Below are 24,955 nucleotides of genomic sequence, written 5' to 3' on the forward strand. Positions count from 1 at the left end.
GGAGATTGGTACGGTAAAGGGCAAGGAATATTATCTTAGCTGCTATTACTCTCCCCCCCCCAAAAAAAAAAAGACCTCAATTCTGAGGGATTCTTATAAGATAATATGAATATGCAAGAAAAGAATAGCGATGTAGTGTCGGTCCATAATAATTGAAGAAGCAGCTTTCTTACTATTATTTTTAGTTAAAGCGATATGTCAGCTCACTTTAACTTTAACAGGTTAATGTAATTAGTTATGACGTGTAAATTAAGTCACTTACGAAATGTTTAAGAAAGGTATTAGTGCAAAACAGAAAACTGATACCGGTGCGCTTGTGCTCCCTCATCTTTCTCCCATCATGTTTTTTACTTCTATCTGAGCCTCTCCAGCTGACTGCATGGGCAGCTACACTAACAAGGTTGAACGTGGTGTTTAAATCTTGAAGCTGACCTTTACCACTAAGCTGTCAGTCAGTGCTAGGAGTAACAATAGACGAAGAGACCACTAGAAAAATAGTGAGCCACATGGAAACGTTTTTTACCAAGTGTGAAGAGGAAGAAGTGAGACCTAACTTAAGTTTTTCAACGCGCAACAGGTCGAAAGAAATCATGGAGATAAAGCTTCGGGACAAGCAGCACTGCAATGATTCCCCGGGACTCAGCACCGCCGGAAGTGTTACTTAGCAGTGGTAAATCCTTCTGAGTAAGGCTCCATTCCTCTTCAGAAGCATCTAATATGGCTGCAGACTGCCGCAATGCCCACCTGCACAGGCTGGGCATGACCAACTCTCCCCACTGCCCCTGGTGCCCTACACAGCCTGACACCCTAGAACATCTGCTCCTACACTGCCCTCGTCACCACTCACACCGTGTGGCCCTCCTACACTGTGCTATTCACCCACACAAGCCAACACTGACCAACCTCCTGGGTGGCTGCACAAATCCCGCTCAGGCTTTCAAGACTTTCAACCTCACCAGGACCTTCCTACAGAAAACCAATCAGCTCCATCGCATATAGCCAGAACACAACACCGCATATTGCACCTTTGCGGCACTAAAGGCTGTGACACAGCCTGCACGGCCCCAACAAATCTCCAAGAAGAAGAAATGTCAGCCATTTAGATTTGCAGCTGTAATTAGTGAGTCCAGGACTGTTGGTATTTTGGGTTGAATATTTAGTACTGCATTTCACGTTTTTTCTTTTTTTTTTCGCACGGCTGGCTATTATTAACATGTTGGTATTGTTTTAAAATTAACACTTTGTATGAGAAACCGATTTATATTAGGTTAGGTTAGTTTGGTTTGGTTTGGTTTGGTTTGGTTTAAAAGTCTAAGGAGACAAACCACCATAGTTGGCGAAAGGAAAGACCCTTTGTAAATATTTATCATTGTGCAAGCTGTTTAGATTTAGTCCTCAACGTTGATCTAGATGATACTTTTTTTTTTCAAAGTCTTCTACATTGCGTTCCACCCAATTCTTTTCAACAAGCTGTACACTCTTAGAATCTGGGGCAGGATGTTTCTTTGTGCACAATGGTAACCTGTAAGGAAGTTGTAGTTAAACTCATTCCCTAAGCTAACCTAACCTAACAAACCTAACTTAATGTATATAACCTAACTGACAAGGCAAAGAAAAGAATACAAAGCTGTTTCCATATTTATGCATATAAAATATGGTAATATATTGGAAATACTGTAATCAGGACAACATCCACCGCAGACAGACGTCTTCCTCAAATTAATTCATATGTTTCAGTTTGAGCTACGTGTCCCTCCTTAGGATGATATAAGATTTATTTTTTGATTAGACAGCATCTCTTCTTTTTTTTTTTTATTGGACAGCATCTCTTCTTTTTTTTTATACATAAGAACCAATCACTGTTGCTGATCTTGTGCTTATCTAGCTGAAGTGACAACTGCATGCACAAATGAGCACATCTTAAGAGAGTCACCACTATCTCACCAAGTGCTAGGCTGGAACTGAAAAGAATGAAAACTAAATCTGCCCATTTTTCACACTAGTCATTCATGGACACCACTCCCTCCCATACCACACTGAGTGTTTTTGCTGAATTAATTTGATGGGAAACAAGTCAGCAATTAGGAAACACAGAATGGATACAGATAAGTTTAGGACAGTAGCTAACAAAATAAAATAGACTTTGCTCAAACACACATATAATGTATGAAAAGGTGATCATAATTAGGTGTTGCAAATTATGATAATCATACAGTAACAATTGGTCTTGACAAAGATTTGGTAAAAGTGCATATAAATTTATCAGAAGCAATTAACAAATATTTTGTGATTGTAAACTGATGGATACATATGTATACATATGTACAGTAACAAGATTTACACAATGCATTGTGTACAGATTGAGGTCACCAGGATAGGAAGGACACTCATAGCATAGGGAATAAGACAGGATGAATGGCACTCCCTCTTTAGTCTTTTCCAAGGCCTAGATACTTTCACTGAGGTCCATGGGGTGACAATCCCCTACACTGCACTCTCTCAGATGGCTACCACCCCACACACATGCACCACTTCTCTTGTGTGACTTGTATATCTTCAATCTCCCCTTTATGGTCTTCATTGCCATGAGTTTCACACTGGTCTTGGAAAGCTCCAGGGAGACACATGTGTTGAGTGAAGCAGATCCCACTGCATCTCTTCAAGACACTGTAAATATTGAAAACACAGGGGTTATTCTGGTGTATTAGGCCACAAAGTCTTGAATTGCTGGAACGTTGTATTTTCCCATATGGTGACTTCCATCCAGGCTACCCGTGGCAGCATCAGCTACCACCTGGATATCAGTCACTATAGAGCGATCTTCACTACAGCACACGATGTTCGGGTATCACAGCCCTGCAGGGATAAGGTGTTCCCGACACTCAATCCTTGTGTTTCGGCTAAGTGACGGTACTGGCCAACAGCCTGTTGCTGCTCTTTCCCCCTGCTACCGCTGGACAATCTTGTTGCACATGTGCTAGTGACTCTTTTTGGTGGTTATAACAAGGTCTCACTCAACTGGTAAACTTCAGGCTGTGGATTGTCTCTAGAAGACTGTAGTTGTGTCTTCAGTAATCCACAACCGACCTTTACTGCATTAACAAAGTCTCCTTTCCTCATAATGACCTTACCATCACTGACCCAGAATGAGGAGATGGGTGTGAGCCTTGTATCCTTCAATTCTTTTGTGTCCACTGCTTCATATAAGGAGTTGCTGCAATGCTTCTTCTCCTACGTCTGTCTTGAGGATTTATTGCTGGCAGTCAACTGTTGTACCTGCCACTTCACTGACGGAAGACTCAAGTGAGTGCGTGAGGCACTCCATCAAATCCCCCCTCATGTGAGGGACCCTGGCGACTATCAAAGGAATCTCCAGACTGCCTTCCACCACAACCACCATGTGGAGAAACACTGGAGTGTCATGGGGTAAATGGCATGCCTTCGAGACAAACCTCTGTATCTCTATGTCCATGTGCTTGTGGATTCCTTTTTTGCTTTTGAGTGAAGCAGCAGGTACAGCAATTGTGCAGCCATCACATTGACTAGAGCCTAAAGTTTTTGTTATGGTTTGGCTGGACACTGCTGCTGCAAGTCTAGCTTGGTGCTGTGGTGCACCAGAAGATAGGATGGACCTCCTGCCTAGGACAAGCCATCTCTCATCCCCAGAAAGCGGTAAAACTGTCCGGGACTAAGAGAGTGAATGGACTGGTTGCCAACTGAGTTTCATCTTGTCCTGGAGCCATCTGCCCTTATCCTGATTGTTGTACATTTTACCACTCCCACCTCTAGTTCCAGTCTTGCAGCAGCTTCCACTAGGTCTGCAACTGCATGCTTCAGCCCCATTGGTATGGTTGCAAGCAGTGCTACATCGTCAGGGAAAGCAAGGTACGGGTTGAACCTCCCAAAGCTGGCAACTGCTGGACCCGAAGCTTGCCAGATTATAGAAAATTCCAGACCACAGGTGGTCCTCAAGTAAACACCCTAAAATACCCTGCATAGTCTTAAGTCAGCCTGCATTATAACTGTAATGTTGTTTTAATATAATATTTGTTGGCTGTACAAGTAAATATGTATGCAGAAGAATACAGAAAAACACATGTTAAAGGAATACAAGTTAAATTTTACAGCAAGACAAGCACTGGTACTGGTAAAAGTAGAAAAAAAAAAAAGACAGCACCACCACACCATAGCAGTGTTCCAGCAAACTTACGTTATTCCAAAAAATTTAAATCACTCCTGCAAATTAAAATTGTCAGATTATAGGATTTGCTGAATTAAAGAATATTGGATTTGGGAGGTCCAACCTGTACTTGTGCCTTGTTCCACCCACGTCCTCTCAAACTTCTTTAGGTAGGGTACCTAGAGCTCATTCAAGAGTCATGTTGAATGTTATTAGAGACAAAGGGTACCCCTGCATTACACACCTGCTTAAATCTGCAGGAGTGGCATCAATTCAGTACTGGTATGACTAAATGTTAGTAACATATGAAGCAAAATGACTACCTGTTCCCCACCTTTGGCATACTATCTCAATGGAGGGATACCCAACAGTGTCAGATGCTGCTTTGAAGTCTGTAAAGGCAATGGAGAGACTTAGAACCAGCCTCGGCTTGCCATAGGGTGTAATCTAATGGCAACAAGTTTGCTGCACAATCCTCTTTTTTCTTAGATCCCCTTTGCCCAACTGGGGTTGGTGCCTCAGTTGCTATCCACTTTGACAAAACCCTGCTGGGTTCCTCATCAGGATAAGGCCAATGGTCAAAGATCAGAATTCTGAGGGGTCTCTTGGTACTTATACTTTTTTTGTATTAAGACAGTATGGTACTTCACCCAAGGGAATGGCAGATTACCAATCCAAAATAGGGAACTGAATGCTCACCGTATTGATCCATTCCTATTACCATGACATTCATTTTCTTGCATCCGTCTGGCCCGGTGCTGTCCCAGCCTTAGTAGCACCCATCACTGTCTGAATCTCTTCCCCTATGATTGAGGCCAGTAATTTTTTTCATCAAGCCCTGGATGTACTACTAGAAGAGACTGACTTGGCCTCTCAGGGCTTTGTTGTTGGAACAAGGCCTTCCAGAATTATAGTGTTACCTATGGCTAGTCCATCTTATCCATGGATGGACTCAGGCCAGCAGTCGCCCTCCTTGCCACTTGGCCTCAATCCCTCATTCTTGCCTTCTGGAAAAGGACATACTCCTGTCACCTCATACAGCATTTAGAACTAGACGTTGGAGTTGTCTGGCTTCCCCTAGCCAATGTCCGCAGGGGCACTGTAGGACTTCACGTTTCTACTTGGTTGTGGACTGCTTCAACATTCAAAGGAACCAATATTCCCAGTTTGCATGAGTTTCACAACCACTTCAGTTAACAAGCACAGCAGATCTTGTAGAGGTGAAGGTGGCACCATGCTCATTGTAATCTCCTCCTCCTCCTCCTCGATTGCAGCAAGGATAGGAGTCAAAGTGGAGGCAAGTTTTGGAATTCAGCACCCAACATTTTGGGTTCTTTTGGTTGATGGTTCAGCAGCTTTAATGTGATTGGCCTCTTTGAGCATGGTCTTGTATGAAGGTTGCTTTTTGCTTCCCTTTGATACTCTCTAAAGTTTTATATGGGAGTATGTACCTCATACCTAATGGCCTCATTCAAATGTGCCTATCTCTCATACTTGTGGGTGTGTCATTTCTGAGTGTTGTCACAGGAGTGAGTTAGTTTGCTTCTCTGGAAACAGTTAAATCTAGAAATTATTGTCAGAATCAAGAATAATTTGCATGGGTATACACACACACACACACACACACACACACACACACACACACACACACACACACACACACACACACACACACACACACACACACACACACACAGATTAGAGATTTATGGAGGACTGAAGGGAAAATTGTTAAAATGGATAGAAAACTATTTGAGATGGAGAGAGATGAGAACGGTAATAAGGGATGCAAAGTCGGACTGGTTGGTGGTGGAGAGTGGAGTCCCACAAGGTTCAGTGCTGGCACTAATACTTTTCCTTGTCTATATTAATGATATGCCAGAGGGAGTAAACAGTTATATTAATTTGTTTGCGGATGATGCAAAGTTGTGTAGGTGTGTGAAGAGTGAAGAAGATTGTGAAATTTTACAGGCAGATCTAGATAGGATTTGGGAGTGGAGCAAGAGGTGGGAGATGGAATTTAATCTGAGCAAAAGTCATGTAATGGAGATGGGGAAGAGTGGAAGACGGCCAAGAGGGTCATATAAGATGGGTGAAGGAGTAGTGTTGAAAAAGGTGGAAAAGGAAAAGGATTTGGGAGTGATAATACAAGACCATGGGCAGTTTGAGGCTCATATTGACAAGATGTTTGGAGAAATATATAATTTGATTAGAAATATTGGATTAGCCTTTCATTATATGGATAAAGATATGATGAAGAAATTAATTAGTACTGTAATTAGACCAAGATTGGAATATGCTGGGTGGTTTGGTCCCCTTATAAAAAGAAGCATATAAGGAAGCTGGAGAGATTGCAGAGAATGGCGACAAAATGGTTCCGGAATTGGCAGAAATGACCTATGAGGAGAGATTAAAAGAAATGAATTTGCTTACCTTGGAACAAAGAAGAGAAAGAGGAGATTTAATACAGGTTTATAAACTGTTGAGCAGTTTGGATGAAGTGGATAATGAGCAAATGATGTTGAGAGAGGAAAATTTAAATAGAACTACGAGATCGCATAGTAAAAAGATAGCCAAGGGAATATGCTTGAAAGATGTGAAGAAATATAGTTTCCCACAGAGATGTGTGGAGGTGTGGAATAGTTTGAGTGAGGAGGTGGTGTCAGCGAGGAGTGTGCATAGTTTTAAAGGAAAGTTGGATGTGTATAGATATGGAGACGGGGCCACACGAGTATAATACCCAGGCCCTGTAAAAATTACAACTAGGTGAATACACATATATTGGATTCAAATTTCTCAGAGTGAGAAGCTGTATCCAATGAGATGGATAAGAAAAGCCATGTAAAGAATGGTGAAAGAGTACAAGAATATAGATAATTTCAAGAAGTGATGTGTTGAACATCTTAATTTGTTAGGTAATGTTAATTAGACAAGCTTATTTATTCATCAGATGACACTTGACAAGGAAAAGGTACTTTTTTTTCATAAATAGAAGTAGTATATGCATGTTTCACTTGTTTGGATGCATGGATACTGGTGAGCCATGGACAATTGCAGTGAGAGTAAGAAGTCTTTGCAACAATGCACAAGTGAACAAACCAGTCACTCACTGACCATTATCTATGTATGCTTTTTTCTTGTTCTAAGTTAATGCTGCTAACTAACCTGTGGAAACAAGTGGATTATAATACAAGTTGTAAGAGTTGCTGAGTGAAGTTTTTGTGCATGTGTGAAGGAATGTGTGTGTGTGTGTGTGTGTGTGTATTTTACCTAGTTGTATTTACCTAGTTGTTGTTTACGGGAGGAGGAGTTTAAACTCGTGCTGTCCTGTCTCTATATTTACTCTTATCTAACTTTTCCTTAAATCCGTGAATTGTTTTTGCTTCAACCACTTCTTTCTCCAGCCCATTCCAGATCCCCACAATTCTTTGTGGAAAACTGTATTTCTTTATGTCCTTTGTACACACACTCATCTTCACTTTTCTCCCATGCTTCCTCCCACTTCTCATATCCCTCACCACCAGATCATCACGGTCCAACTTCTCAATGCCAGACAGAATCCTATACATAGTGATAAGGTCTCCTCTCTCCCTTCTTTTTTCCAGTGTCGGCAGACTCAATTTTTCCAGTCTCTGCTCATAAGACAGATTCACCAAGGTTTGGGGCAGCTTCATCGTAGCCTTCTGCATGCGTTCCAGCTTCCTCTTATCCCTTGCCATTCTTGGAGACTAAAGTACTGCTGCATACTCCAACCTGGGTCTAATCATTGTAACAATCAACTTCTTGATCATCTCTTCATCCATGTAGCAGAATGCAGTTCTTATGTTCCTCACTAAATTGTACGCTTCACCAGATTTTCTCTCTACATGAACCTCTGATGAGAGCCCCTCCGTCACAGTTATTCCCAGATCTCTCTCTTCAGTCTTTATTTCCAATTCCTCATCCCCCATCTTATATCTGTACACTGGTCTCATACTGCTCTTACCAAAATTCATCACTCCACACTTCTTGATATTAAATTCCATTTGCCACTCTCTGCTCCACTCCCAGATCTTGTCTAAGTCCCTCTGCAATGCCTCACAGTCTTCTTTCTTAGTTATTTGCCTCATTAATTTGGCATCATCCGCAAACAAACTCATATAGCTATTCACTCCTTTCGTCATATCATTTATGTAAACAGCAAACAGTAACGGTGCCAAAACTGACCCTGAGGTACTCCACTATTCACTTCCCTCCAAGCTGATTTCCTATCTCTTATTACTGTTCTCATCTCTCTTCCAGTCAGGAAATCACTGATCCATTCCAAAAGCCTACCCCTCAGCCTGACATGTTCTCTCACTTTCCAGATCAATCTCTTATGAGGGACTTTATCAAATGCTTTCTTCAAGTCTAGATAAATTCCATCCACCCATCCTGCCCTTTCTTGTACTACATCTATGACCTGAGAGTAGAAGCACAATAAATTTGTTGCACATGATCTGCCTTTCCGAAATCCAAACTGCCCATTAGTCAATATTTTCTTCCTTTCTAGATAATCATTCCATCTTTTCTTTATTACTGACTCACACAGTTTAACCACAACACTTGTTAATGACACTGGCCTGTAGTTTGACGGATTTTCCTTGTTTCCACTCCTAAATATGGGTAGTATATCTGCTTTTTTCCAGTCCTTTGGCACCTGCCCCTGCTGCAGAGATTTCGATATGAGGCCACAAATCTTTTTTGCTAGTTGATCCTTACATTCCCCTCAACACCCAATTTGATACTACATCAGGCCCTTGTGCTTTCCTTACATCCAATCTTTCCAGTATTTCACACACTTCATCCTCCAACACTTCAATTACACCCAGGCCTTCTTCTGTCGGTTCGATCTTTGGTTCATTAAAGGTTATTTAATTGGTAAAAACTTTTTGGAAACACTTATTCAACTCTTCAGCCATGAGTTTTTCCCTCTTCAATGAATTCTCCATCAACTTTCAGTTTGCTTATTTCTTTCTTATTTTTTAATTTCCCATTAACAAATTTATAGAATAATCTTGGCTCATCCTTACATTTTTTCACAATGTCCCTCTCATACTTTCTGGCCTCTTCTCTCCTTATTCTTGTGTACTCATTCCTTGCCTTTTTATACTCATCCCACACTAAAGATCCTTTTTCTCTTTATCCATCTATTCCAAGCTGTGTCTCTTCCTCTTTGTGTGTGTGTGTGTGTGGGTGTGGGTGGAACCCTATATCCAGGCATCAAGTTTACTGCTGCGCAAAACTTGCTTAGTATTATATAGCCACAGTGAGGCACTAAATCGGAAAATGCAAATGTAACCTCAAACTCAAACCATTTTTGTTTGTTAGTATGCTGTATGTATTCTTTTATGTACATTGTCTAATAATGTGTTATTTTATTTCTGTAGTAATTGTAGTCTCTGTCATCAGATGAAGTGTGTACCAGGCAGCCTACATGTACAGACTTCAGTGAGTGTTGAGCTGACTCCTTCACTTAAGTGGAGTGGGTGCTAAGTTCTCTCACATCATCACAATGGTTGCTGAAGCCTGGTGAGACTCAGGGATGTTACAGTATGTTTAATACAGTGAGGTAAGACTATTCACTATTGCTATTAAATACTTCTTTTTGCTGTTAGGTACAGGAGTTTCTCAAATTGTGCAAGGGATATGTTCCTGTAAAAATCACACAAAGTGAACATGATGACTGAACTAATCTATAGCACATACCAAGTCTGGAGAATTGTATTCAGCTGACATTATTTTTTTATATTTTTTTTTTTTTTTATGTAAGGAAGAGGGCCAGCAAAGGGCAAAAAAAAAAAAAAAAAAAGGCCCACTTGAGTGCTGGCTCTCTACAAAGAGGAAAAGCATCAGTCAAAATTAGGGAGCAAATGCCTCGATACCTCCCTCTTAAAAGAAGACAAGTCATAGGAAGTCAGGAATACAGATGCAGTGAGGGAGTTCCAAAGTTTACCAGTGAAAGGTATAAATGATTGAGAGTATGCATTAGAGAGTTGGACAGAATAGGGATGAGAGGAAGAAGAAAGCCTTGTGCAGTGAGGCTGCAGGAGGAGGGGAGGCATGCAGTTAGTAAGATCAGTTGAACAGTTAGCACGAAAATAGCAATAAAAAATAGAAAGAGATGCAACATTTTGGCAGTGAGAAAGAGGCTGAAGACAGTTAGTCAGAGGAGGGGAGTTGATGAGACGAAAAGCTTTTGATTCCACCTTATCTAGTAAAACTGTGTGACTGGAACCGCTCCCCCCCAAACCTTCTGAAGAGTACACCATACAGGGGCAGATAAGGCCCTTATACAGAGTAAGCAATTGGAAGGGCAAGAAAACTGGCGGAGACGCCTCAGAACGCCTAACTTCATAGAAGTTGTTTCAGCAAGAAATGAGATGTGAAGTTTCCAGTTAAGATTATGAGTAAAGGACCAAACCAAGGATATTCAGTGTGGAAGAGAGAGACAGTTGAGTGTCATTGAAGAAGAGAGATAGTTGTCTGGAAGGTTGTGTTGAGTTGATAGATGGAGGAATTGAGTTTTTGAGGCATTGAAAACTACTAGGTTTTCTCTGTCCCAATTGGTAATCCTAGAAAGATCGTAAGTCAGGGCTTCTGTGGCGCCCCTGCGTGATCTGTTGACTTCCTGAAGGGTTGGTTGTCTCTGAATGGACATGGAAAGATGCAGGGTGGTATCATCAGCATAGGAGTGGATAGGGCAAGAAGTTTAGTTAAGAAGGTCATTAATGAATAATAGAAAGAGAGTGGGTGACAGGACAGAACCCTGAGGAACTCTACTATTAATAGATTTAGGAGAAGAACAGTGGCCATCTACCACAGCAGCAATAGAACGGTCGGGAAGGAAACTTGAGATAAAGTGTCAGAGAGAAGGATAGAAGCCATAGGATGGTAGTTTTGAGATCAAAGCTTTATGCCAGACTCTATCAAAGGTTTTTCATATGTCTAACGCTACAGCAAAAGTTTCACCGAAATCTCTAAAAGAGGATGACCAAGACTCAGTACGGAAAGCTAGATCACCAGTATAGTGACCTTGACAAAAGCCGTACTGGCGATCAGATAGAAGATTGTAAAGTGACATGTTTGAGAATCTTCCTATTCAGGATAGATTAAAAAACTAGACAAGCAAAAGATTAAGGCTATAGGACAGTAGTTTGAGGGATTAGTACACATGAGGAACACCTGGTGACACCTGGTGACACCTGGGGCCATTTTCTACATAGTTATTGTCATACCTCTCAGAGTTACTGATCATAACTCCACTGACTCTTAAGGCTCACAATTTGTTAAATTTAAATATATAGAAAGAAATTTTCTTTATATCTAAATTATTTTGGTATCATATAACTACATTTGGGAATAGTTAGATGGAGTATCGAAACAAAAGAAACATGATAAATTGGAGAAGATTTTGCCCAACAGCTAGATTCATGAGACATTGTGACTATGGAGAACATCCTATCAGACAATGGTGTGCAGCTCCTCAAAAAAAAACACACACACACACACAGTCTGTAAAATTTAGCATATCTTAACTGCAGTGTGTGTGGCACCATCCAAGTCCAACAAAACTGTAATAATAAAAAAAAGGTCTACTGAGGTGACTTGGGAAATATTATTCAATGGTGTTCATAAATGTATAAACAACCGAGTGTCACAAGTGGCCTCTCATACTGGCAGCCCAGCCAGCCTGGGACATCTATGAATGATCTTCATGGTCATCAACATTGTTGAATTTTTCACTTGCTATTTACCTGTAGAGCATCAGTTTTATGCATTATTTTAAATTTGTAATAGTAAGAATGTAAGCAAAGAATGCATTCATTGTCCCATTTATCTGAATTATTGGTTAGAAACTGCCACCAAAATTAATCTTGGCCATTATCGTGATCCCTGAGCACAGGAAAGGGATGGGCCTGTTGTCACCTACTCCTGCTCTGCTGGTGAGGATGGGGATTGGATGGGAAAGGGGGATATTAATACCGTAGCTTTTAGTATTTCTCAGTATTTTGTTCAAGCTACTATGTTTAGGCACTTCTTGATATTTTTTTTTCCCCCATTAGTGTTATTTCTATTAAGAGAGACTGTGGACCCATTCAGTCTGGATAGCTACAGGGGGAGTTGGTATTTTATGGTCATCTTTTCACATAATTTAAATGGCACTCTGTCAAATGTAAAATATTTTCTAAAAACAAACATTTCAGCTGGTTTGTAGTGATGGTGTTTTTAACATATACTATATAGTGCACCTACCTCTTAACTGTTCCCAAAAATTGATAGTGGCTTTTGTTGCTAACCTACCTGCCTTTACTCCTCAGAGCCAATATTGAAGGCATGGTGCTGGCTGTGAGTGGGATCAGGAGCAGGAGATGCAAGCCACATTCGCTGTGTGCAGTGTGAGGAGGAGGAGCGGAAGCTCCAAGTTTTTTAGCAGTGCTTCAGTGTTCATATAAAGTGTTTCAGGTACTCAGGAAATACAGGCAACCCCCGTTTAACGAAGGTTCACACAATGAAATATCGCTACAACGAAGGTTTCATTTTACTACCATCTGCTCGTTTAACGAACACCAAACTCGCTTTAACGAAGTTTTATCTAGGTAATTTTTTTCCAAATTTGAAAGCCCCACCATATCACGCAAGGTGACAGGATTTTGAATACACCAGGAGCTGCTGGTACTAAGGCCTGCCTCAGGAAAAATCCTGGGACACCTATAGAATAAAGATCAAGATCAAGATCAAGCCTCTTGTGGACAACACGCGCAACACTCACTCCCCAGTCAAGACATAACAGCCTCAGCAGCAGCTTGTCTTCCCTAGCTCAACTTACCACCAAAATGCCCTGCAATTGGCCTAGTGTTCGTAAGAAGACCAGGAAGACTCTTACTCTCCAAATGAAGCTAGATATTATTCACAGACACGAGAGGCCAGAAAACTATAGCAGTGCTGGCCACCATCTTGACTCCATATTATACTGTCTCTATTTTCAAGTCAGCAGACTCTATTAAGTAGGCTGGTGAGACCGTATCTTCCTTACAAGCTAGAAGAACCACCTTAACTCGTGACTCTACAATGGATAAAATGGAAAGCCTTGTGGAAATGTGGTACATAAGTTTTGTATGCAGTACAATGATGCGCACTTTGTTTACAGTCCACAGGTTGCCGGTTAGTGTCTTTCCCGTTTCACTCTTCCTCCCTTCATAAAGTTAAGATCATCAACATTATAAAGTTACATACATACATACAGTAATGTACATTATAATGACTTAAATTAAACTACCTAAATGTTTAACTTCATAATTCTTACTTTCATTAAAACTTTTACTGTACTATGATGCACTCTCGCTTTGCTTACTCTCAATGGAAGTTCAAATCGGGTTAAACTTGTTATAATCGGTTCGCTTAACGAAGTTTCGCTTAACGAAGTGTTTTTTTTAGGAACGTAACCCCTTCGTTAAATGGGGGTTGCCTGTATATGGGTTTTGCTGACCAGTTCTTTATATATAGGTGTAGATTGCTCATTCCCTCCCTCCCACCTCTCTCTCTCTCTCTCTCTCTCTCTCTCTCTCTCTCTCTCTCTCTCTCTCTCTCTCATACAAAAATATGTTGTGGTCAGTGATGTTCTTTATTTAGTTTCGATAGTGGAATATTTGTTTCCTACATCAAGTATTTATGGACAACTTTAGCATATTATAAAAGTTTAGAATTCATAAATATATACCTTGTAGTGATCACTATTGACTTGCAGTGTTTACTTAGTTATCATAATTCCTGTAGTGTGATCTACTTTACTAGGCAGGCAGTGGTGTAGTGGATAAAGGGGTGAGTGTGGGATTGGGCAGACATCCACATGTAGGTTCAAATCCCACCAACCACGTACCACATTGAAACTATGCCATTTGTTGAGTAGTTTAAAATGATCTATGTTTCACCATGATGCCCAGGTTCTTGGTGGTTACACCAGAGATGCACTTGGGTGGTGATGTGGGCCCTAATATGGGCACCACTATAAAAGAAATTGCCTGTGCCACTAATGGGTGGAAGCTGAACAGTGTTTCTTATACAAACTCTTCAAATATAACTATAGGTGCTATAGGCCATAGTGAAAAGAGAGAGAGAGAGAGAGAGAGAGAGAGAGAGAGAGAGAGAGACCTTTGAGTTGACAGGATGTTCTTCGAAATCATAGCCATTGATCACAAGCACTGCTCTATTAATTTTGTCTTAGTTCCCTATGTAGATCTGTTTATAGTTATTGCAAGACCTAGAGAAACAAGCCCCACCCATCTGATGACCTATCATGCTTCCAACAGTCTTGCCCTTTCCCACCCAGCATGGTCATTATTATACTTAACTCCCAGTCCAGTGAGATGTTTGGTTAGTGCCTCACTTACATTGAAGGAATATGGATTGGAAGTTGTAGTGCAGTGTTTTGTTATGCCTGTGGTTAGATTACATGGTGGAAACTTGCTTTTGTTATATTTTTGTCATGATTCATCAAGAAAAGAAAACGTGTATTTTAATGTCACTTCATAACTTTCAGGAATCTACATTTTCATGGATAGTGAAGAGCACCACAACACCAGATATCTGTTCTCTTATAACCAAGAACCTCCTGTGACACCGCATCATCATCACATCAGTGGCAGGTTAGCATTTACCTTGCAAGCATCTCAGGTCTGTGTGGGTGCCTATCTTAGTTCCATGTCTGTAGTTAAGCTTAAAATTGCCTTTGTTTCACTATATTCAATTATGGTCTATCCATATTGTTTTCCCCTCACTTACAGTACTTGAATATGCACCTCTTTCACTCCTACAAGATATAATTGTGATCTTTTACTTCTGTCACACACCTGCAGTATTTAAGCTATGTCTAATCTGCAATACTTACTCCATGTTATCATCCTCCTACTTCACATCTGGTGTACTGAATCTCATGTTATCATCCTCCTCCTTCACATCTGGTGTACTTAATCTCACGCCAATCACATGACCACAAAATTTAGATATGGTCTCTATCTGCAGTACTTTTACACATCTATTCCTCTAATGGACATCTGCCTCACTTCCACAAAATTTATATGTGGTTTATATGCAATGCTTAATTGACACTCATTCCTCCTTGCCAAAGTGTCCATCCATACACAATAAACTCACTGCATATTATTCAGTGATTGATACAGATTATACATAGAAGTATATAAGCCAACAATACATGAAATTTTAAGATACAGAATATGTACAGTAAATAAGCAGAATTTGTCCATTTTAAGATCACCTGTAATTCATGTCTCCTATCTTTCTTGTTCTACTTCAGGTTTTACCCTACCCTGCAGTGTCCTCTGCTTGCCTGTTATTCACACATCATGTAACTTATACTCCTAAGTGCATCACATAATATATATACTGGCAAGTATACCTTATACATACCTGTCATGATCCAATTTTTTGCATAATGTTGCACATTGTTGCATACTCCTCAGGCTACTGGTTATAGAAACTTGTGTACATTTTCTTTGTTTACTTAATAATTAATACTAATACATAATACATAAAACATCCGATATGTCTCCGGCAATTAACACTCTTCAAATAAACACTAAATATGAAAATGACTGCAATATTCATGCATAAAACAAACATGTAATTTACTCACAAAGATTTTTGTCCTCTTTACTGGAAAACATACAGTGGAGACTCTTTACTCGAACTTAATTATTTCCAAATGGCTGTTCAAGTATTAAAAAAGTTTGACTATTGATACATATAAATCAGGTAATTTGTTCTAATCTTAGCAAAACCACAAGTTTATAAAAATTTCAATGTATTTTTTTTTTACAATTTTGATTTGTACATACCATAAGTGAAGGCTGGTGATGGATAACTTAGAAGAGGAGGGGAAAAGGGTGGGGAGGAGGAGGGAGGTCGCCAGAAGATGAGTCACCATCCATGAAAATGTCTGTGTAACTTTTCTTTTGGTGTAATTCTTGTGAATCCACTAATGGAGTGCTGTGGCTCTTTAGCACTTGCAATATCACCAGATTCTTTATTTTCATCACTAATAAGCCTCTTTGGTGCCATTGCAAGTTTCTGAATGAAAAACTACTGACAACGCAGAAGAATGTTGTTTTTCTCAAGAATGCGGCAGGACTAGGGATGTGCACTGGCATCCAGTATACTAGTATTACAGTAATACCAGTATTACCAGTAATATGGTATCAGAACGGTACAGTGGTGGCTGCGATAAGGGAGATGACAGAGCTTAGTATACAACCAAATGTACAGCCATTTGATTACCAGATATTTTCACCCCTAGTAAGCCTTTGGTGTTAATGTAAGTTTATAAATGAAAAACTACAGATACAATGCAGAAGAATGTTATACTCATGACAGCAGCAGCACAAGTCACAACTGGTGGAGGAGGAAGGGAGCCTTTGTTTACAACCATGTGAGTGGACGTTTGACTGTTACGTATTTTTCAAGTACTGGGTGGGGCTCAGATACTTCCCGATTTGAGAATGAAATAAAAACCTGTTCACACTTCACAATTCTTTATTCTTCTTTTATGCCTTTCACACAACATGGGAGATTTACTTTTACACTGTTTTAAAGACAATATCTTTTAAATGTCCACTGCCATTGTCAATACACTGATTCAGATGATTTCAGAAGCTTTGGTCTACTCTCTCCAGCATGTTGAACGGTATATTGGCTATTTCAGTTCAGATGGCGTTCTGTAGGTCTTCCAGGGTCTGTGAACGGTCGTTATAAACCAGGGATTTGAGATATCCCCACAGGAAATAATCACAGGGGGCTAAATCAGGTGAGCATGCAGGCCAGTTTAAGTCTCCTCTCAGGGAAATCAGTCGGTCAGGAAAAGCTTCTCTCAGGAATCCCATTGAAATGCGTTTAGTGTGGGCACACACTGATTTAGCCCCCTGTGATTATTTCCTGTGGGGATATCTCAAATCCCTGGTTTATAACGACTGTCCACAGATCCTGGAAGACCTACAGAACGCCATCCAAACTGAAATAGCCAATATACTGTTCAACATGCTGGAGAGAGTAAACCAAAGTTTCTGAAATCGTCTGAATCAGTGTATTGACAATGGAGGTGGACATTTAAAAGATATTGTCTTTAAAACAGTGTAAAAGTAAATCTCCCATGTTGTGTGAAAGGGATAAAAGAAGAATAAAGAATTGTGAAGTGTGGACAGGTTTTTATTTCATTCTCAAATCAGGAAGTATCTGCGCTCCACCTTGTATTAAATCAAACTTTTGCATTCGAGTATTAAAAAGTGAGTATTTAGACATTTGAGTATTGAGTCTTCACTGTATCATATATTTTTGCATTACAACAATCAACTCAAATAGCCCAAATACAACACTAGATGAAATATACAGTGGTACTTCGACATACGATTTTAATTAGTTCCGTGATGATCATTGTATATAAAAAAAAAATTGTATATGAAATCAATTTTTCCCATAGAAATTAATGGAAATACAATTCATTCATTCTTGTGATATGAATTTACTCCCCACCCCCAAATAAAGGAAAAATAACATGCTTTAAATACCAACCAAATATAGATTTAATATAAGATAAATACAATGTTTATTGTATGCATGATATAAATTAACTATATTGCGTAAAATAACAATTTAACCTGCAAAACTCAGGACACATCGATAGACGTTCATCACGCAAGGCACAGGGCATGTCGATAGACGTTTAGGCTTTTTACGGTTATATTTTGGTTATTTTCTTCCTGCTCGCACACTGCCCAAGCAGGAACATTTAAGAACATAAGAACAAAAGAATATTTTGTTTTTGTTGTTTCCCCACTCACACAGTCACTGTTTATAACTCTTCCTGCGTGAGGTACATTTGCTTGGCCTCTCATTCTATTTACCAAGAACTTTCCTGGTTTATTTATTTTCTCCATTACCTTGTTTTCTTGTTTAAGGAAATTCTCGTTTCATTGTCATGTATGCAGCTATACTATACCACATAACTTTTTCTACTTTTTGTCACCAACATATACGTCCCAGTCCTGTTACAATGAGCTGCTCCATCCTCTTCCTATCCACTGTATATTTTTTGTCTCAACTCCATCTTACTTTCCTTCTTTTATCTTCCAGCTTTGTCACTTAGGTTGTTACTTTGATGCGTTGACCTGCAGAACACCTAAAAGGCATCCTAGCTCAGATCTGCTGTGCTTTTTATTTATTTATTTTTTTACTATGTGCTCAGTGTTCTTGAAGTTCAGATTTTTAAGCAGGTATAAATATTACTAACATGGCTTTCACCAACTTGTCTGTATTTTAATAGAGAGTTGTTTTGACTTAATGTGAGGGAGAATTCAGATTATTGTGTCAAAATAAACTTTTATGCAATCTCTCTCTCTCTCTCTCTCTCTCTCTCTCTCTCTCTCTCTCTCTCTCTCTCTCTCTCTCTCTCTCTCTCTCTCTCTCTGTGTTCTCATTCAACATTGATAGTATTAATAATAAGATATTCATCTACTGCATCATATATTCCTAGTAAAATATTCATATGAATTTCCTAATTCATATATTTCTAGACAACTTGATATTGTAAAAGTCAAGAATTCACAAACATATGATAACTTGTAATGATCACTATTGGCCTACAGCTCTCCCTTAGTTATATTAATGGCTGTAATCTTCATTGTTATGCCAAGAGAGATAAGCCCCATGTATCAACTGGCTGTATTTTCAAGTCACACCATTTTCCCATTGATCACAAGCACTGTACTATTAACTTGGTCTCTTTTCCCTACATAGACATCTATGTAATTGTCAGTGCTAGACCCACCCATCTGATGACCTGGCATGCTTTCAACTGTCTTTCTTGCCCTTTCCCACCAAGCATAGGCATCATTCTAACTTGTTCCAGTTGTAGAGTCTAATAAACCTCTTTATATTAAAGAAATATGGACTGGAAGTTGTAGTGGAATGTTCTGTTATGCCTGTGATGAGATGGCAAGGTTGATGGAAGCTAGGCTGTATTGTGATTTTGTCAGGTATCCCAATGGAAGAAAATAGTGTATTTTAAGGTGCTTTATAAATTTTAGAAATCTACTTTCATGGATTATGGCACTTCCTTTATAGGCTGGGGTGTATTGCCAGCACTGTCTGCATGGGTGTGGTGCAGATTCACCAGTCTTCTGCTGTACAAGGTAATCCTCCCTTATAGTCCTGGGAAATTTGGCTAATACATGGAAGAGATTTGTGACAAGCTGAAATTTTCAGTGTAAGTACCTGAAGTGACCAGAAAAAAACATATCAAAAGTCCTCAACTGCCCTCGTATACAAACCATCAAAAACATTGGTCAATAGGGCATGAAAGGTCAGTTAGGAAAAATCTAAATAATTAGATCTAATTATATGTTTTTAACCCAAGGACTCTTAATAAGATAATTTTCAGACATCTAAGACTAATTATTCACCATTTTTTGGATTTAATTTCATTTTCAGACACCTAAAGTCGTGTCCACACTATCGAGCATGCTCGATGGGCAAACAGTGATACCAGATCACAATAGGTAGTGAGAATGAGGGTTGATGATGTCAGAAGCGGGAAAACCACAGGCAGGGATCTGGCAACAAACAGTGCTACCAGATGTAGTTTAGCCCACAATATCTACTCCTTCACCAGGCAAAGACTGGCAGGCAAAGTTGTAAACTGATGAGTCGTGTCAAATACAGGTTCATGGTTCAGTTTCAACTTTGACCCTGCTGAAGAGTGGGGTGCAGGACCTGTCTCACCATGCCGAACACCGTCGAGAGGAAGGAAATAGCCTCGTGTGGGATAATTCTTGGCATGTGTATGAAAAAGCTTGTTTTTACAAGCCAGAGCTCAGAGGCGTGTGTGATGCAAGGACTGGTTGAGGAGAAGAGGAAGAGTTGGGAAGTCATGCAACTTATATATCACAAACTCCACGACAAGCCTGAAGATGGTTTTATCCAGTATATAAGAATGGATGTAAATAGTTTCCACACACTCCTAGTAAAAGTGGAACCATACATAACAAAACAAGATACCCACTTGAGGGTGAGCATATGTGCAAACTCACTCGCAGACAGTTGCCCGCTCATTTGCCCGCAGTCTCCTCGCTTTTGACGTCACCTTCGTGCCTGCCACTCACCCTCCTTGCTTATGTATTGGAACGGGATCTGGTATCACTGTTTGCCTGTCAAGCATGCTCGATAGTGTGGACACGGCTTAAGACCAATAAATATTCATCCTCTTTGGATTTAATTATAGCTAATTTTTGTTAGAAATGTTGCCTTTTACTGTTTTCCTGGTTCTATAATATGTTGCATTGATATAAGGTGCCTAGAGCCAGAGTGCCTAGAGCCAGAAATAGAAAATAGAGAAAAAGCGATCAAAGTTTTGCAACGCTTAAAATGCACCTCTTCAATTAATTGAGTCAGGAATTAGGGCTTGGCTTCAAAATGTTTGTTATTGCATGTGGTTTGCAGCCTATATACCTGGGTATTCAATCAATGAAATTAAAGCATTCTTAAAGGCTAACAAGATAACGTTTTTTTTTATTTGTGGATAAAAACAACAAATGCAATATTCTGTTTATCAAACATGCATGCATAGTTTATTCCTTTTACTGTTTGAAGTTGTTGCTACAGCATGTATAGTTTATTATTGATATTCATCACCATTGAAGCCATTCTTGGTTCACGTATATTAATCTCGCTTACTAAGCAAAACGTAAGCGGCACTCACGCACGTACTTTCTAATCTGGACAACTAATAACGGGAGAATGATAAATGATAGAAAAATAACTGTCCTTTTAATGCCGGAAAATAGAAACAAACAACTTACAAAACTCGGAAAATAATCGATTATAAATTTATAACTGAATAGGAAAGAAGACAGCCACGAGAGTATGCTAGCTAACCCAATGTGCCAAGAAAAGCCTCTTTACCAATGATGTAGGTTTGGTCAATGTATGCAAGTGTGTATGTACTCAAGGGTGCAACTCTGCCATCTAGCCTTGTTGGGTTTTTGCACAAGGAGGCGATGTTTGACAGGCTTTATACACACGCATGCTTCTGTATGTAGGCAGTCTGTAGTGCAAAATTACCATTGTCCCAAAATCCCCTTTGCAAGACTGTGGCTATCAGCAATGTAATTTTATCATAGCAACCTGATATCAGCATGGGGAGGCCCCATTACCTGTGCCTGTACATGGCAGCCTGTAGACCTACTTACATATGCTTCTCCTATATTCCTTTGTCTCTTCACTAAGATTTTCTTCCACTCTGCAGGATTATGCACACTTCTTCCCTTAGAGGGTTCTAGCTCTTCAAGGGTTATGTTATCTGCCATAATGATGAAATCAGTGTCAAATTCAGTGTTGGCGAGCTGGCAGAGGGTGCACGAGTATCTGAGTGTGAGGAGGTGTGGGGGAGGCAGGCTGCTGTCAGTCGTGTCATGTGACGCTAAACGTGTGCTGTCATTGCCCCACTGGCTGCTAGGAGGGAGTTACTTCATCTCAGTGCTAGCAGCTCATCATTGCTTTGCTCTGAGAGGGACATGAAAGGTCTATATATAACTAACTGTATTTGGGTGAGTTTTTGACCGAATTGTGGTGTGTCCATTCTGACTTTCTACTTTGCTTCCCACCACAGTGGGGGAAGACAATGCAATTAGAAATTGTTATTTTGGCTGGAGTGTCGCTTGAGTTACTCTGGCTTTAGACGCCTCAAATATAAGTTGGATTTTTTTTTATCTATAGGAAATTCATTAAACTAATTTCCTAGACTATCATTTTAAGTTTAAGAAGGAAAGTGTATTTGGAATTAATAATTGATTGACTAATTGAAAATATGAACTTCATGCAGATGGAAGTTGTATTGTAGAAAACTGAAAGGTAACAAAAATAATTATACCAAACATAATTGCAGAAGTGCTTAACTAACTACTGAAACATTAATATTTCTAGAGGAGGACTAGTACCTAAACTCATTCTGTCATGAAATTCATCTTCATGCTGTTTAATATTAATTTATGTCTAGGCATGAAATCCACTGCAGATCACAGTACAATACATTAATAATTTTCTGCAGCCACAAGAAACTAGCTTTAGCAATTTTTCAGGAGCAACTGGATTCTTAGTAAATACTGGCATTTGTATGTTTTCCTTCTTCATTCATCCCTAATCAGTTGCAGGAAGGATGGGACTCACATCTGAAGTGATGCTGATGTAGGTGGCAGAGACTAACTTCAACATAGTTGAAAGCTGTGAACCTCAAAGGTCTTGTTGCAGTAGTAAAGGTAGGACAACCTGTCAGTAATTGTATTCCAATATATGGTAGGACAACCTGTCAGTAAAGGCCCATCCACACGATAGGGCAAAGTTCGTCGAACACAGCCCGCTATCGGGCAAACTCTATTTCATCACATATGGTCTCGAGGGCAGCTGCTCGCTTGTTCCTGTCTTTATATGTGACTAGTCTCACATTCCATAGACATGGGTTTTGATGATACAGCTCTATTAAATGAATAATCGCCGTTCTCGACTACTGCTCTCTGGCGGGTACAGAGACAGACGTGTCGCTTTTTACTAGCCCAACAGTGATAGATAACCAGAGACCCTTGCCTCCTACTGAAGCTGTGTGTGTCTGGCAGCGACATCGTACTCCCGGGATCGGGCAGTGCTCGGTGATTTCGAACAGCTATATTCTACTATTTGTTCAGCGGACTAAAGCGAGAAGTCCGTCATCGGGTAGACCACTCGCTTGTGTTCGAGGGCACTGCCCTATCGTGTGGACAGGCCTTAATTGTGTTCCATACATGTGCTGTAAATTTTTCTTCCACACAGGCAATATTCATCTACACTCTACTCAAGCTCTTTTCAGTTAAAACTTTCAGTTCCTCGAACATTTCACTGAAGTTTTTTTTTCCCTTGTACAGGGCAGATGAAGTGTCAGCCAATGAAGAAGCAATGGAGGAATAGATCACGGGATTTCTTATACTTTTTTCTTGGAGCTCACCACTGGATCAGTTTTTACTATTACAGAGATGTAGGGTGGATCTGCAAGAGTGATGAACATAACGAGCAAGTCTGTATCATTACTCAACAGGACCACAGGACTTTTTCCTTTACTGGCTTTATCTATTGCTGGTGGGCAATGATAAACTTAACAATAGTTGTTATGTTCATCACTCTTGCAGATCCATCCTACAACTAATCTGTAATGGTAAAAATCCATCATGATTTATTCCTGCATTGCTTCACTGGCTATGGCACTACATCTGTCCTGTACAACAAGAGAAAAATTTTACAGCACATCTGTATGGAACACAAGAACAGGTAACTCGATTTGTTTTTGTTAATACGCGACCGAAAAAAATATTATAATTAATTAAATTTGTACAATCGATTTACTTATATACGATTTGGACCACATCCCGCGTGCCCCCTATTATCTATTGTTTCTGACGAGAATTACAAATTTGTTTTACACGAATTTTGAAATATGCCATGTTTCTTGGAATGCATCTATTGTATGAATTGAGTGTTACTTGTATTGAGAGGTTGTCCTACCTTTGCTACTGGGCTTAAAGAGGTTCACAGCTTTCTACTACTTTCAGGTTAGTCTCTGCCACCTACATTCAGTGCTGCAGATGTGAGTCCCACCCTTCCTGTAAGAAGGAAAACAAACCCCATACTCAGTTGCTCCTGAAAAATTGCTAAAGCTAGTTTCTTGTGGCTGCAGAAAATTATTAATGTATTGTACTTTGATTTGCAGTGGATTTCATAGCCAGACAGGCATTAACATTCCACAGCATAAAGATGAATTTCATGACAGACAATGAGTTAAGGTACTAGTCCTCCCCTAGACATATTAATGTTTAAGTAGTTAAGCACTTCTGCAATGATGGCTGGTATAATTATTTTTATTACCTTTCAGTTTTCTACAATACAACTTCCATCTGCATGAAGTTCTTATTCTCAATTAGTCAATCACTTCATTAATTCCAAATTCACTTCTTACTACTACAACTGTTTTTACCACTGCAGAGGAGGATGGAAGTGGCTCCCCATTGGCTTAAAAGAAACTGGTCTGATGAACAGCTCCTTAAGTTCCCATGCACCACCAGTTAAATACTCTGCCTGCCCTACCTTCAAAAGTGGCTGGATTCAACAGTTTAGTGTCTTACCAAGCAGGATGCTTTTACTGAACAGTACCAAGTTGGAAATACTCTTAAGACTCTCCAGAGATAATAATGTAATTATTAAGAATTAAATAAAAGTAATAAAGATTTCCAGGGAGAACAAATGCTTCTATTTTTTAATTCCTACACTACTGAAAAATCTCCGAAGAAGAGTCTTTGGAGTATTTTCGACTTGGTTATATCAACTGTTGAAAATCCAGACCACATTTTCTTGGGCTACTTCTGTCCTCTTCAATGTAAGCTAGGAAGTCTATGGAAGACAGCTTCTACTCTTCCTCTGGCTGTAGACATGACTGACAGTAGTGGTGACACTCCCCTTGTAGCCTCTTCTTTTTTTTTTTTTGTTAGTTTTCTTGCAAGCTGTAAATGGAAAAGAAATTCAAATCCTAATCTTATACTAAATTAAAACAAAACACCAATACATATTACTAATTATATACTGTACCTACTGTATTACAGTAATAGTTGCTACAATATCAAGTTGTATACTGTAATAATGTTTCACAACATAAGTAAAACTCGACTTAATTCC

At 39.6% G+C, this 24,955-nt stretch overlaps 1 long non-coding RNA gene across 4 annotated transcripts; it reads left to right on the forward strand.

Annotated features, from left to right (window-relative positions):
• The first annotated feature begins 371 nt into the window (after positions 1–371).
• On the forward strand, positions 372–24,955 carry LOC123514640. Of its 4 annotated transcripts, none has more exons than XR_006677662.1 (6): positions 372–1,120; positions 9,611–9,770; positions 12,520–12,664; positions 14,739–14,844; positions 19,331–19,472; positions 22,408–24,955. It is a non-coding gene; the product is annotated as an uncharacterized LOC123514640 (long non-coding RNA). The 4 variants fall into 4 exon arrangements; XR_006677661.1 differs by having other exon boundaries at positions 19,331–19,398; XR_006677659.1 differs by having other exon boundaries at positions 19,331–19,398; positions 24,269–24,955.

The sequence above is a fragment of the Portunus trituberculatus genome, chromosome 38, assembly GCF_017591435.1.
Source record: "Portunus trituberculatus isolate SZX2019 chromosome 38, ASM1759143v1, whole genome shotgun sequence".
In the NCBI taxonomy this organism is placed as follows: Eukaryota; Metazoa; Arthropoda; class Malacostraca; order Decapoda; family Portunidae; genus Portunus; species Portunus trituberculatus.